The sequence below is a fragment of the Bufo gargarizans genome, chromosome 11 (genome assembly GCF_014858855.1).
Source record: "Bufo gargarizans isolate SCDJY-AF-19 chromosome 11, ASM1485885v1, whole genome shotgun sequence".
Taxonomy (NCBI): Eukaryota; Metazoa; Chordata; class Amphibia; order Anura; family Bufonidae; genus Bufo; species Bufo gargarizans.
Window position 1 is genome coordinate 13565653 of NC_058090.1, and position 14124 is coordinate 13579776.

At 47.1% G+C, this 14124-nt stretch overlaps 1 protein-coding gene across 2 annotated transcripts in view; it reads left to right on the top strand.

The window, feature by feature from the left end:
* The first annotated feature begins 2586 nt into the window (after nucleotides 1-2586).
* The window catches only part of LOC122922167 (patatin-like phospholipase domain-containing protein 7), a 124099-nt gene continuing 112561 nt past the window's right edge, over nucleotides 2587-14124 (top strand). The window contains exon 1 of one of the 2 annotated variants that reach the window (XM_044272678.1): nucleotides 2587-2680. The gene's annotated coding sequence lies outside the window, so the exon portion shown is untranslated. Of the gene's footprint in view, nucleotides 2681-9233; nucleotides 9361-14124 lie in introns of those variants that run through there. The other variant, XM_044272679.1, reaches the window with a different exon arrangement.

Genomic DNA, 14124 nt, shown 5'->3' on the forward strand with positions numbered 1-14124 from the left:
AAGTTTTCTATAAAAACTGATCTGTCCTGTCGTGCCATCAGTCCCCCTCCCAGTGCCATCAGCTGCCCCCCCAGTGCCATTAGATCCCCTCCAGTTCCATCAGCTCCCCCCCCCCCGTGCCATCAGCTCCCCCCCGTGCCATCAGCTCCCCCCCGTGCCATCAGCTCCCCCCCTATGCCATCAAATCCTGTCCCCCAGTGTCGTCAATTTCCCCTCCCTTGTTCCATTAGTTCCTCCCCCAGTGCCATCAGTTCCTCCTCCAGTGCTATTAGTTCCTCCCCCAGTGCCATCAGTTCCTCCTCCAGTGCTATTAGTTCCTCCCCCAGTGCCATCAGTTCCTCCTCCAGTGCTATTAGTTCCTCCCCCAGTGCCATCATTTCCCCCTCCAGTGCCATTAGTTCTTCCCCCAGTGCCATCAGTTCACCCTACAATGCCATTAGTTCCCCCAGCAGCAGTGCCACCACCTCCCCCCAGTGCCATCAGTTTCCCCTCCAATGCCACCAGCTCCTCCCGGTGCCACCAGCTTCCCATGCCATCAGCTGCTCCTACTGCCATCCGTTCCCCCACTCTCCCTCTTAGCCATCAGTGCCCAGCCACAGCGCCAGTGAACTAAAATACCGTACTTACCTTTCCTATAGGGGCGCTGCCGACACTCCAGAGATCTTCCATCCTCTTCTTCACGCGCTGCACTGGGACCTGATGTCACAGAGCGTCAGGTCGTAGTTCGCGCTTATGTGCACTATGTCCTGACGACAGGATCCATTGCGGTGCCGGGCGGCGGGAGACCACGGAGCATGAGAAATAGCAAGCGCTTCACTCACGCTCCGTGGTCACATGGCACAAACAATATTTTTTGCGATGGACAAATCTGACAAGTCTGCCATCAACTTTTTCCTGTACATTTCACCCTTTGCAATGCAGATTCCGGGCCGGATTAGTCCGCTGCGGTGAATGACCGTATGGTTAACGGAATTTTATCTGGTTTGTGCCGATAGTTTAGCCTTTTATGGTTTCAGTGATATCACTTTTTTATTTTATTTAGCAAAATTGTGGCAAAAAAGATGATTTCACTGCGAGGTGTGGACTCCCCCAGGGCTCTGTTCACACGTGCGTCGTGAACACAGTAAAAGCGCCTGAGCAGGTGAGCAGCATAGACTCTGCCTGAGCAAATTCATCGCTTGGGGGATTAAAGGGAACCTGTCACCAGGATTTTGTGTATAAGGCTGAGGACATGGGCTGCTAGATGGCCGCTAGCACACCCGCAATACCCAGTCCCCATAGCTCTGTGAGCTTTTATTGTGTAAAAAAAACCGATTTGATACATATGCAAATTAACCTGAGATGAGTCCTGTCCCTGACTCATCTCACATACAGGACTCATCTCAGGTTAATTTGCATATGTATCAAATCAGTTTTTTGACACAATAAAAGCACACAGAGCTACGGGGACTGGGTGTTGCAGATGTGCTAGCGGCCATCTAGCAGCCCATGTCCTCAGCCTTATACACAAAATCCTGGTGACAGGTTCCCTTTAAAGGGGTTCTCCGGGAACGGTTGGTGGCAGGGTGCCAAAGTTGGGGGAAAAAACTGTTACGAGTGCTTCGGGTTCAGCGCCAAGCTGCCGGATCGGAATCTGCCATCTACATGCAGGTCAATCAGTGGCCTCAGTAGTGACCTGTGTAGGAACAAGTCACCACAGATTGGCCGGCAGCGGTGACGGCACGCTGCGCATCAGGTCCAGCGACGAGCTCCGCTCTGGACCATGGGTTCACGCTCTCAGAGGGCCCCTCTCCTGAAATGTCTGTTTTGATAACTCTGTGCATCCTCACGTAATAACTTTTCTGGAGCAGCTATTCGTAGGCCTCTATGTTCTACCATTCCTCTATTATTCCTAATAGAGGGTTATAAATGATTTGGCAGCAGTCATTGGGTACCAGTTGAGGGGGTGTCTCTGCACTGTCTGACACTATCCAATCAGTGCTGGCATTGTCAGACTGGGCAGGGAAACACCCTCAGCGGGTAACACCCAGCTGGATCTTTATGGCAGACTGCTAGTAATTCAATTCTAAACTTCTAGTAGGAATGATAGAGGAATAGATGCTCAAGGGGATGCACAGAGATACTAAAACAGACATGTCAGCAGGAGAGGTGACCCATGGTCCAGAGCAGTCAGTGGCATGTTGTTCCTACACGGGTCACTACTGAGCTCCCGTCTCGGAGAAACCCTTAGATCTCCCAAAGCAGAGTCTATGCTGCAGTCATTTTCAGACTGCTCATACCCTCCCTATGGAGAGCAGCCATAGAGCTCCCCCTAGTGGAGGAAGCCTGAAGTAGATGGGGGATATGTTGGGAACTACAGTTTGTGAGTGGCATTGTTTGTGGAGAGGGGGCAGCTTGTGGCATCAGATCAGGCTCGTGCTTTAGGTCACCGTTTCCATGGATACATGAATAAGCCTTTCACTATGCCCCTGCCCTGCTGAGCCACTCATTATCAGCGCGCTCCCAATCTCCAGGACGTACACGTGGGGGGCGGACACCGGAAGTGCTGGGGGCGGAGGCTTCGCTGTGATTGGTCAGAGCTCTACCGTTCAACAGCCAATCCGCAGCAGGGAGCTGCAGTCATGTGAGAGGCCTGTCAGGTAGGGGAGGCCGGAGAAGAGCGTTGTTTACGGGACCGCCGGTAAGTGTGTGAGGGAAGGGTTAACGCTTCAAAAGGCCTAGGTCGCCGTTCACACTGCGGGGCAATGCTGGTGTCTGTCCTGCGGGGTCATCTCATTGTAGGCGGTCGTATCTGTGCGTGTGGACCAGAGACCTAGAAAGGTGACCCGGTAATGAGAATGGAAACTGCCCAGAAAGTTACAAGGGGGTTGTCAGAGCTGCTGACAACCTGATACCAGGGACTGTAAAGCTGTGGGGTGAATATATCTATACAGTACATGGAGATATATACAGTGTACACTGCAGGGAGATGTCTGTATACAGTGCATGGAGATATATACAGTGATACCTGGATCTAGTGTACACTGCAGGGAGATGTCTGTATACAGTGCATGGAGATATATACATTGATACCTGGATATAGTGTACACTGCAGGGAGATGTCTGTATACAGTACATGGAGACATATACAGTGATACCTGGATCTAGTGTACACTGCAGGGAGATGTCTGTATACAGTACATGGAGATATATATACAGTGATACCTGGATCTAGTGTACACTGCAGGGAGATGTCTGTATAAAGGGGGGGGGGGTGATACCTCTGTATACAGTACATTGTTATACACAGCATGTATTTCTCTTCTATGTACTCCTATTCTTTGTATACAGATTGCGGATATGGTCGCTGTATACTGTAATCACTGTGCATTGTGCGGTATACACAGGTATAAATTCTGTATACAGTGACATCTGTAGTCGCGTTAATAAGGTAAAGTGCGAGGTCCCTTCTGGGATCCAGTGATGGCTGTCGCTGATGTAGACTGTGGTACAGCACTGAGTAGTCCGCGTGTCTAATGACGATAGGTCTAGAAACCAGTAGTAAGAAACTGAAGAAGTCCTCATCATCGGTGTCAGGTTTTGGGGCACTGCGGTCATCTGTCTGCTTGATATTGTCCTATATGCGCAGTCATGGCTGCTGTCTCCTGTACAAGGCCCGAGCCATGGTGCTGGGTAGCGTCATATAACCAATATCTTACAGCAGGGAGTGGAATACATGTGCCTTAGTTACCATTAAGAGCATCACGTCTCGTGATGTGTCCAGTAAAAGGTTTTATGCCTACCCCGGGATTTGATCTGGTAATGGTTGCTCATGTAGACCCTCTGCTGTAATGACTAGCACGGCTCTAGTTTCTGCATTGGTCGGTTTAGCATAGCAGTGCTGATGGCGGTAGTACAGAGTGCTATCAATTCCTTTGTGGTTTGTGTGTTCCTTTTTCCCCATTTCATCCACCATGACGGCTACACATAAAATTGACATATTGACCTCTATAGGGGCAGGAACACATAGAGTTTTAAAGGCCACCACCCACTCTCACCCTCAGTGTTTCCGGTCCCTATGGAGCACCTCACAGATAGACCTCCCGGGGGATGTGAAGATTTTATGCCAATTTTATTTTTCGGATACCTTTAAGAAGAGAGGGTTACTTCTTGTCCGCCTTCCTCCTGCGGTTGCTACTAAAGCTGGGCAGAGGACATATACGGGAGTAGACTCTTGGGCCTGTTTTCACTCCATAACACAAGGTCTCCCTTCTCTTCTGTGAGGAAGCAGACCGGAAAAGAAAGAGCACGCTGCACGCCGTCCTGCTCATATGCGCCGCAGTCTACGCTCTGTTTCCGGAATTGCTGGAGGGGGCGGACCCTAGGATCACATGGAGAGCGCGTGCGCGCACACTGGTGACCCAGCTGGGTGAAAAAGAGGCAGTGAATTCAACCTGCCGCTGCCTTCACTGTGTTTCCTGCTCCGGAGATATAATGTCAGCTCCTGATGCCCCTGCAAGCCAGATGGATACCGCAGACCCACCCTCAGCTACTCCTATCGTGAGTTCCCCTGTGGGGAAAATATCTGTGACCTTGCATATTTCATGTGTTTTTAAAATCTCTGTTACCCGGTTGCTCCTCTCTTTATAGCAGTGGTTCTCAACTCCAGTCCTCAGGGCCCACCTACCTGTCATGATTTGAGACTATCCCACAAAATGAATACCTGTGGTAAGTCCTGATGCATTATATCAACTGTTCAATACTATGGAAATCCTGAAAACATGACCAGCAGGTGGGTCCTGAGGACTGGAGTTGAGAAGCACTGCTTTATAGGGAGTGAAAGATCCCAAAGTTAAATCCAAATACACAAGATGCGCAACTTGTGCAAAAAGACTCCCTGAAAATCACAAAAAGAAGCTCTGCCAGTCTTGCATTAATGAGCTCCTAATGGAAGAGCAACCATCTATCCTCATGGAGGTTAAATCTATGATTCAAAGTGAAATTAAATCCTCCTTGGCCTGCCTCAAGTCTGTCCCTCCAGCCGAAAAATCAAAAATGTCGGTTCCATCCTCCTCTGATGCAGAGGACATGGACGAGGAGGCTTCCACCTCTAGACAAAATATCGAAGAAGAGGGGGAAATCGTGGAAGACAAAAATAAATATTACTTTTCTTCCGTGGGAAGACATAACCCAGAATCCCTGGGCCTTAGACATCGTAAAAAATGGCTACAGGATAGAATTTTCCTCAATCCCTCCAAAAAGATTTCAAATAACATCCCACAGTCAGAACGTGTTAGCAAAAGTTTGGCAGGGAGTCCTAGACTTTAAAAAAAATCAGGTGTGGTATTAGAAGTTCCCGAACCAAAAAGGGAAGGGGCTTTTATTCAAAGTTACTTTTAGTCCAAAAACCCGACTGATCTTCCCGTACTATTATAAACCTAAAAGGGCTAAACAAATCTATAACCTACAGAAAATTCTAAATGGAGTCAATTTCATCAATAATTCCCCTAGTCAAAAAAGGGGCATATGACATCCATCGATCTAAAAGATGCCTACTGCCATGTTCCCATCCCTCAAAAGTCACAAAGATGCCTCAGATTCGCATTGAAAGATGAAGAGGGCTTAGGGCTCTTTCACACCTGCGTTCTTTTCTTCCGGCATAGAGTTCCGTCGTCGGGGCTCTATGCCGGAAGAATCCTGATCAGTTTTATCCTAATGCATTCTGAATGGAGTGAAATCCGTTCAGGATCCATCAGGATGTCTTCAGTTCAGGACCGGAACGTTTTTTGGCCGGAGAAAATACCGCAGCATGCTGCGCTTTTTGCTCCGGCCAAAAATCCTAAACACTTGCCGCAAGGCCGTATCCGGTATTAATGGCCATTGAAAGGCATTGATCCGGATCCGGCCTTAAGCTAAACGTCGTTTCGGCGCATTGCCGGATCCGACGTTTAGCTTTTTCTGAATGGTTACCATGGCTGCCGGGACGGTAAAGTCCTGGCAGCCATGGTAAAGTGTAGTGGGGAGCGGGGGAGCAGCATACTTACCATCCGTGCGGCTCCCAGGGCGCTCCAGAGTGACGTCAGGGCGCCCCAAGCGCTTGGATCACGTGATCGCATGGCACGTCATCCATGCGCATGGGGCGCTCTGACGTCATTCTGGAGCGCCCGGGAGCCGCGCGGACTATAAGTATACCGCTTCCCCGCTCCCCACTACTACTATGGCAATCAGGACTTTAATAGCGTCCTGGCTGCCATAGTAACACTGAACGCATTTTGAAGACGGATCAGTCTTCAAATGCTTTCAGTTCACTTGCCTTTTTCCGGATCCGGCGTGTAATTCCGGCAAGTGGAGTACACGCCGGATCCGGACAACGCAAGTGTGAAAGAGGCCTTAGTCAATCATTTCCAGTTCTCTGCCCTACCATTCGGCATATCATCCGCCCCAAGGGTGTTCACAAAGCTGGTAATAAAAATTATTTCCCCTCTCAGACTTAGAGGGCTTAAAATTTTTTCCCTGTTTAGACTACTTCCTCATAATAGGAAATTCAGAGCTGGAAACGTCCACACAAACCAATTACGTGATATAAATTTTTTTTAGAATTGGGCTGGTTGATAAATGTGAAAAAAATCTTGCCTAGTACCAGCGACAAAAGTGAAGTTCTTCCGGGTAATGCTAGATTCACTTACCCAGACTTCATCTCTCCCGCAAGAAAAGTTGGAATCTTTCAGGGAGAGAATAAGGAACTTCTAGTCTCAGAGACAGTGCTGTATCGGAGGGGCCATGAGCATCCTGGGAATGATGACCTCATGCGTTACAGCCGTAGCATGGTGTCAGGCTCACACCAGGATAACACAAACCTGGATTCTAGGGAAATGGGACAGAAAACAGTCCTCCCTAGACAAAAAGATAAACGTCCCTCACCACGTAAAGTCAGATTTGAACTAGTGGAAGGAAAGGAAAAAGGTGTAGAAGCCTGGCTAACAGTTTCAGAAATTCTAATTATGACAGACACAAGTGGCATCAGATGGGGGTCAAAAGTGGCCTCCTCAAGCTGGCAGGGCAAGTGGGCAGACGAAGTAAAGAGCAGATTATCAAACTACAGAGGAATGCAAGCGGTCTGGGAAACCCTAAAAGTATCTCAAGACATGTTATTCAAAAAGCATCTGAAAATATTTTCTGACAATACAACAACTGTGACCTATCTAAAACACCAGGGAGGCACACGATCTCCAAGCTTGAAGGGACTGGCAGAAAAAATATTCTTCTGGGCAGAAAAGAATGTCCTTTCAGTTACAGCAATCCATCTCAAAGGTTCAGAAAACATAGAAACCGATTATCTCAGCAGAAAAACATTAGACCCAGGGGAGTGGTCTCTAAGTCAAGATTTTTTTCAGAAGATTTCCAAAAGATGGGGAGTACCTCAAATAGACCTATTCACTTCAAAAGCAAATGCGAAAGTAAGGCGTTTCTGGTTCCTTAAATCCCAGAGGAGAACCGTGGGCTGTCGACGCTTTCTCAGTCAGGTGGACTTGGAACCTCTCATACGCCTTTCTTCCCTGGGCCCTAATCCTAATCGTCTTGCAGAAGATATTAACGGACCCAGTAACGTTGATACTAGTGGTCCCCTACTGGCCCAAGAGAAGCTGGTTCTCCATCTTAAAGGAGATGGCTGTGGAAGAACCGCGGAAAATAGCAAAGGACATTCTATCGCAGGACCCAATCCTTCACCAGGACCCCAGCCTGTTCAAGCTATCAGTCTGGATCCTGAAAGCGAAATCTTAAAAAGTAAAGGGCTTTTGGAAAAAGTCATTAATACTTTGAAATCTATCAGGAAAAAAGTCACCTCTGCTATATATCTCAAAATCTGGAAAAGATACTGTAGTTGGCTAGGGGAAGTCTCCCTGTGTATCCAGAAAATTTCTCCAGAGGAGGTTGGATATTGGCCTTAGGCCTAGTACGCTATGATATGGACTTAGCCAACCATAGATGGATAAAAAGATTTATAGGAGCTGCCTCCAGACTAAGACCATCTCTAACCTCAAGGGTTTCCCAGTGGGATTTAAACTTGGCCTTGAAAGGACTAATGAAGTCTTTGTTTACTCCTTTATCGGACATTTCAATTAAACACCTTTTTATTCAAAGCATAATTTTTAATAGCTATAACATCAGCTAGACACCTGGGAGAAATTCAGGCCCTCTCCTGCCGAGAACACTACCTTTTGATTTTTCCGGACAGAATACTACTGAGATTAGATTCGGGTCTCGAATTTCCATAGAGATCAGGAAATCGTCCTACCTTCCTTTTCTACAGACCCACAAAATTCAACTGAAGTACAGTTCCAGCTCCTGGACGTAAGAGATATACAATTATCCAGTACCTGACGGCTACTAAAGAATTTAAGAAGGACGACAACCTCCTTATTCAGTTTGCAGGTCAAAATATGGGGAAAAAAGCTTCCAGGGCCTCTATAGGTCGTTGGATTAAAACCACGATATCCTGCTGTTACTCAATGGCGGGTTTTACTAGTCCCACTAACGTTAGAGCCCCTTCCACTAGGGCAATGGCGTCTTCTTGGGCGGAAAAAGCTGGCGTTTCCCTTGACAGGATCTGTAGAGCTGCTACCTGGTCAAGTAGAAATACATTCATAAAGCCTTATCGTATAGATGTCTCGGCTTCTACAGATCTGAACTTTGTCCAGAAAGTTCTGCAAGTAATAATAATAATAATAATAATAATAATATAATAATTAATTTTATATATATATTTGCACCCACTTGGGCAATTTGTAAACAGTGAGCGTGGGTGGTGGCCTTTTAAACTCGGTGTTTCTGCCCCTATAGAGGTCAAGGGGTCAATCTCATGTGTAGCCGTCATGGTGGATTCAAGGAAACAGAATTACCGGTAAGTCTAATTACGGTTTTCTTGAGGATAATTATTGAGCGGTGACTGGAGAAAGCAGATGGTTAGAAGGCAGGTAATGAGATAATGTGTGTGTCTGCGGCTCCCGCTCAGCGCTGGGTGTTCTTTCCTCTCCTCGTCATAGTGTAATGCAATAGTTGTGTCATTTGGTACTGCTGAAGTGCACTTCTTGCTTTCCTTCTAGAAGTTGTTTGAATGCGCAGATCTTTAATCTAAGCCGGTTGCATCACGCTGACTTTAGCACTTCGTCACCTTAATGCTATTAGTTCCTGATTTCATATCCTTGGTCAGCACACAGTATTGCTGCCATTAAAGGGGTTTCCAGGATATTTGAACCATCAGCAGCATCCACCTGGGGACAAGCCACTGCTGAGGTCAGACACTGGCTGCAGGGGGTCACGTGATCCCGTCTGTGCAGGGACTGGAAGTCCGGTGAAGACCCCACAGGAACCACAGAGCAGGTAAGTATAGCTCCTAGATGTGCACCCTGCTGCCGTGCAATGTGACACAAATCCTGCTTGTGCTGAGCCGATCGGGGAAGCCTCACAGATGCATCATGGCTCATTATTGGTGATTACTTTTTCTGTTCCTAAAGCAGTTGAGTTTCTAGTATTTTTAGGACATACACAGTTGAGTCCCATTATTCTGACACCTTCTTACATTCACCGTCGGCAGTGCGTAGCTCATGAAGGAAGTCAGTGTGCCGAGCTGGCTCCGTGGGTATGTAAGGTGTTTGATAGGCTGTCTGCTCACATATCACTCGTTGCTGTCATGAATAAAATGGGCAATTTAGCAGAGTTACAGGAAGAGAGGATTATTGACTTTCAGGCCCAGGTGGCGGTATTTCTGAACCTGCGCAGTTTGTGAACTGTTCATGCACTGCTGCGGTGAAAGTGTATGGTGAGTGGACAAGTGGCGACATTATGAATAAGAGACGTAGAAACTGCAGAGCTCATGTACCATTGATGTGAGAGGTGAATGTCGGCTCTGAAGGAGCGCAAGGGCGGACAAACTCACTCCCAAAATGAGCCAGGGGCTACCAGACCTATCTACACAACAGGTCAGGGAAAATTACTGCGTATGGGGCTCCTGAGCAGCAGGATGGTCACTGCACCTCTGATAACCAAGTTGCATCGGCAGAAAAGGCTTAAATTTTGGCGGCCGTATCGAAATTGGACTCCGCTCATTGGCACAGGGTTGTCTTCTGTGGTAAGACACGTTTTCTGCTTCATGGAATGAATAGACATTGGTGTGTCAGGCGTCAAACGCCCTGCGGCCATTGCTGGAAGAACACAAGCTGGTGGGGGCAGCGTTCTAGTCTGGGGGAGGTTTTCAGGGCATTCTCTGCACCCACTCATCCATGTTGAAGGCACTCTATACCGAATTGGGTGTGAATCCATCCTTGCAGATCACCTACACCCATACATGCTGATTTGTCTTCCTTGGGGCGGATACAAGCTACAATTGTCCAACATTGGTTGGAAGAGCATGACCAAGACTTCAAAGTCCCACCCTGGCCCCCTAATTCCCCAGACTTGAACCCAATTAAGCATCTGTGGGACCACTTCGATGGTTGTATTTGCTCAGTGGATCCCCCTCCAGCAGCTCTGGGATGCATTGCAGTCAGCATGGCTCTACATACCGGTGACAACCTACCTGGACGTTATGGAGTCACTCCTAGCCCATTTAGCTGCTGTCCATACTGGATATTAGCTGGTGGTAAGAATAATGAGACTTGACTGTGTATGTATGTTGGGCGCGACCACCTGCCCCCTCTATTAGCTGCAGCCCCGAGGACCTGGGTCATTGTTTGCATTATGTGGATGGTTTATCAGTCATTGGTGGCATTGACGACTATTGTGTGAAGAGAAGACAGAAGTCCAGGGTGTCAGTAAGGACCCTTGATCTTCGGAGCAGCACTTGGAGTGTGGGTGTTCGGTGCTGACGCCCACAGGCATTAGTGTGGTAGGGGGTCACTTATTTAATAAATGCCTAGCAAGGATTATACATTGAGGAATGTGAAGGGCTCTTCACTGAATGAGTTGCAGGTCTGCATGGCCACTTATAACCCTTTCAAAGACGGCAAAGCGTCCAGCCCTGGACTGATCTAATGTTTGCAGTGGTGACCCCCACCTTTATTTTTTAGAAGGAAATAATGAGCTGTTTTGGTAATAACGCGCCAAAGTCACCAAAAATTGTTTGGCCATAATGAGTGATATCAAAGGGGTCTTCCAGGTTCAGGATATTGATGGGCCAGCCCCAGGATAGAAAATCACTCTCAGGTAGTGGGAGTCTGACTCTCAGCACCGCTGCCGATCCACTGCGTACCGGGGTCTGTTACCTCATGCCGTCTGCCTTCATGCCGTCTACTTGGCGGCGGTGATACGCAGTATTGCTCCTTTTTCCCGTTCAAATGGAGAGATTTCCTCCACAGCTGCTACTGCAAAAATACAGGTAGATGGACTAAGGTAAACCACAATGGTGCCCCTGATCGCCGAGGGTGCGGAGCGTCGGCCGCCCCATGTAAACCATGAAGAGGCTGCAGCACTCGCACAAGCTTTACGGCTCCTTCTAACAGCGGGTCGGCAGAGTCTGACCCCAATGGTCTGATATTGATAGGGATAGGCCAGCAGAACCCAGAAACCCCCTTTTTAAATATGATAACCCTGATGTTTGCGGAGTGCAGTAGGGTCCCGTCTAATGCTTCATTATAGTCAAAGCTATACTCAGGTTGAGGATTCAAAGTAATCGTTTCCGACACATGATAGCGCCGCAGTAAAGCACACTGAAGCGCTGCGAAGGTCAGATTTTATTTCAAGATGTTCCAGAGAAGGGTTTCGGTTCGGCGTCTGTTGTAATTAAAGATCCACGTCTGTCACCAGAAGGGGGGAAAAAAAAAAAACAGTCCCGAAACTGTAAGTTCTTAAATTATTCTTCAGTAGCACGTTGTTCAGCTGGTTATACCTGATTTTTGGAAAACTGGGTGCTGACAGAAGTAGTCACCGGTATAAATCCAGTTTGCCAATCCTGGTTGGGAAATCTGCATTAATTTGGGAGTGGGGGCCTGCCACGTGCTTAGAACTGGCAGTGGTTTACCCAAATTGCTGAAGATTCTCAGCAAGTTCAGGTGACGCACATGGCTCCCCACACGTTTTTGGCTCTGTGTTTTTTTATTAATTTTTTTTATACTAGTTAGAAAAAAAATATAGCCTTTTTTTCAGTTTTGCTTAATTATATTTTTTGTATTTTTTTATTTTTTGGGCAGTAGCAAAAAATAAAGCACTTGTGGCCTGAGTTTCATATTTCCCCTAGACCTTCAGATAACATTTGGAGCTGTCGTATTTAACGCAAAAGTTCAGAAAAACGCCACTAAAAAAACTACTTGTGAAGGCATCCTCACCTCTACTTGCTGAGAAACCACCGTCCTGCAGCCGCCTGGTAGAAACCCAGCCTAAGGGCGCATGCACACAAACGTATTTTCTCTCAGTGTCCGTTCTGTTTTGTTTTTTTTTGCAGACCGTATGCAGAACCATTCTTTTCAACATGTCCTATTATTGTCCGCATTACGAACAAGGATAGTACTGGTCAGCTGTTCCGTTCTGCAAAATACAGAGTGGACACGGACGTCAAAATACATACGGTCGTGTGCATGAGCCCTAAAACTGAGTGAAATGGCCATTCTGGCCCCTGAAAAGGCCGGATGACGACCTGCAGAGGTCAATTCAAGGGCCTTAGTTTCACCTGCTGACATTGGTACGAACGGCCACCTGTGTTATAGATGGACAAGCCGGGTGCGGCCGTGGTGGGAGCCACTTGGTCATGTACCTACCTGTGAGAGTGAGTGGCCCGGATTATGAATTCAGTTATCGGGTGTGTGTATTTCCTTCCTCACACGTGTGGCTGAGCGTTAACCACTGTCCCTGCTCTCCTTTCTGTCTCTTTTAATGCTGACCCTGTCCTTAGTTGAGGACTTTCCTTCCCATAATGCCTGAGCTACAACCTTCCTTCATGCAGTCCTTACAGGAGGTAGGTCCTGTTCGCTCCATTCTGTCTGTTGATTCATCTGTTCTGCTGACTATCTAATAGCTGTCACCATCCATTATCATATCACTCGTCGTCGTCCCTCACCCATCTTATAAGTTGTCTTTCTAGCTTGGCCGAGGGAGGAGGTATGAGTAGCTGCCAAACCGACATGGCACTGCTTAATCTTCAGGGAGTCAGCTGAAGCCGTGCCTGGGGACTGTCTGCACACCATAGAATTGGTGGGGTCCCCAACAAAATGCTTTGTATAGCCTGTAAAAAAAAAAAAGCTTTTTTTTATTTATTTTCATATTTTATTTTTTACAGTCGTTCTTTTCAGGTGGGGAGGGGGATTTTTAGTCGCACAGCTGTTTTCTAGTGCTTTTTCAGACACTTTATGGTCTATAGGAGGTAAAGGCTATAGACACCTATTTATGATTTAAGTTTTACAAATTTTTGGCAATTTTTTTATTTTTTCAATTGGACATTACTGAGATACAAGGGTTAAAAATCAGTCTGTTTGCAGGCTGTTACACTTTTTTTGTTTTCTTTGAATCCCATCATCTGACAGCTCATGTGATCACCTCCCTCTCACTTGGCTGGTCCTGTAAAGGGAATCTTACTTTACTTACCTTCCTAGCCTGCGATGCCCTGCTGGGCTTCCTTGCTGAAAACATCTGGTTTGACGTGGCTGCAGCCAATCACTGGCTGCTACAGCAACTGGATCCCCTTACGTCATGTGACCATTTTTCATGATAGAAAGGGATCTGGTCACCACCCTGGCCAGTGATTGACTGCAGGAGGCGTCAAACTGGATGTTTTTTTTTTTTTTTTTTTAGCAAGGGAGGCCAGCCCTCCTCCCCCCTACTCTTGCTCATTCCCTTTTAATAAATGTTTGAGGTCAGGAGATCAAAGATTGGAGCTGCACATGAGCCGTCAGATGACAGGATTCAAAGAAAACACAATCTGACTGCCTGCAAACAGACTGTATATTAGTAACAGCTGAATTGAAAAAAAATCTTTTAGCCAAAAATGAGTAAAATTCTAAATGCCCCTAATTGCAAAATGGCAGGGATGGGGGTTAAAATATTGCATGTTGTACTTACCGGTTCAAACCTCCTCCGCTCCTCTAAGCTGCAGGAAAGACAGGTGTGGCGCCACTGGAGTGTGTAAATTGTTTTATATTAATAAAGGGGTTATCCAAT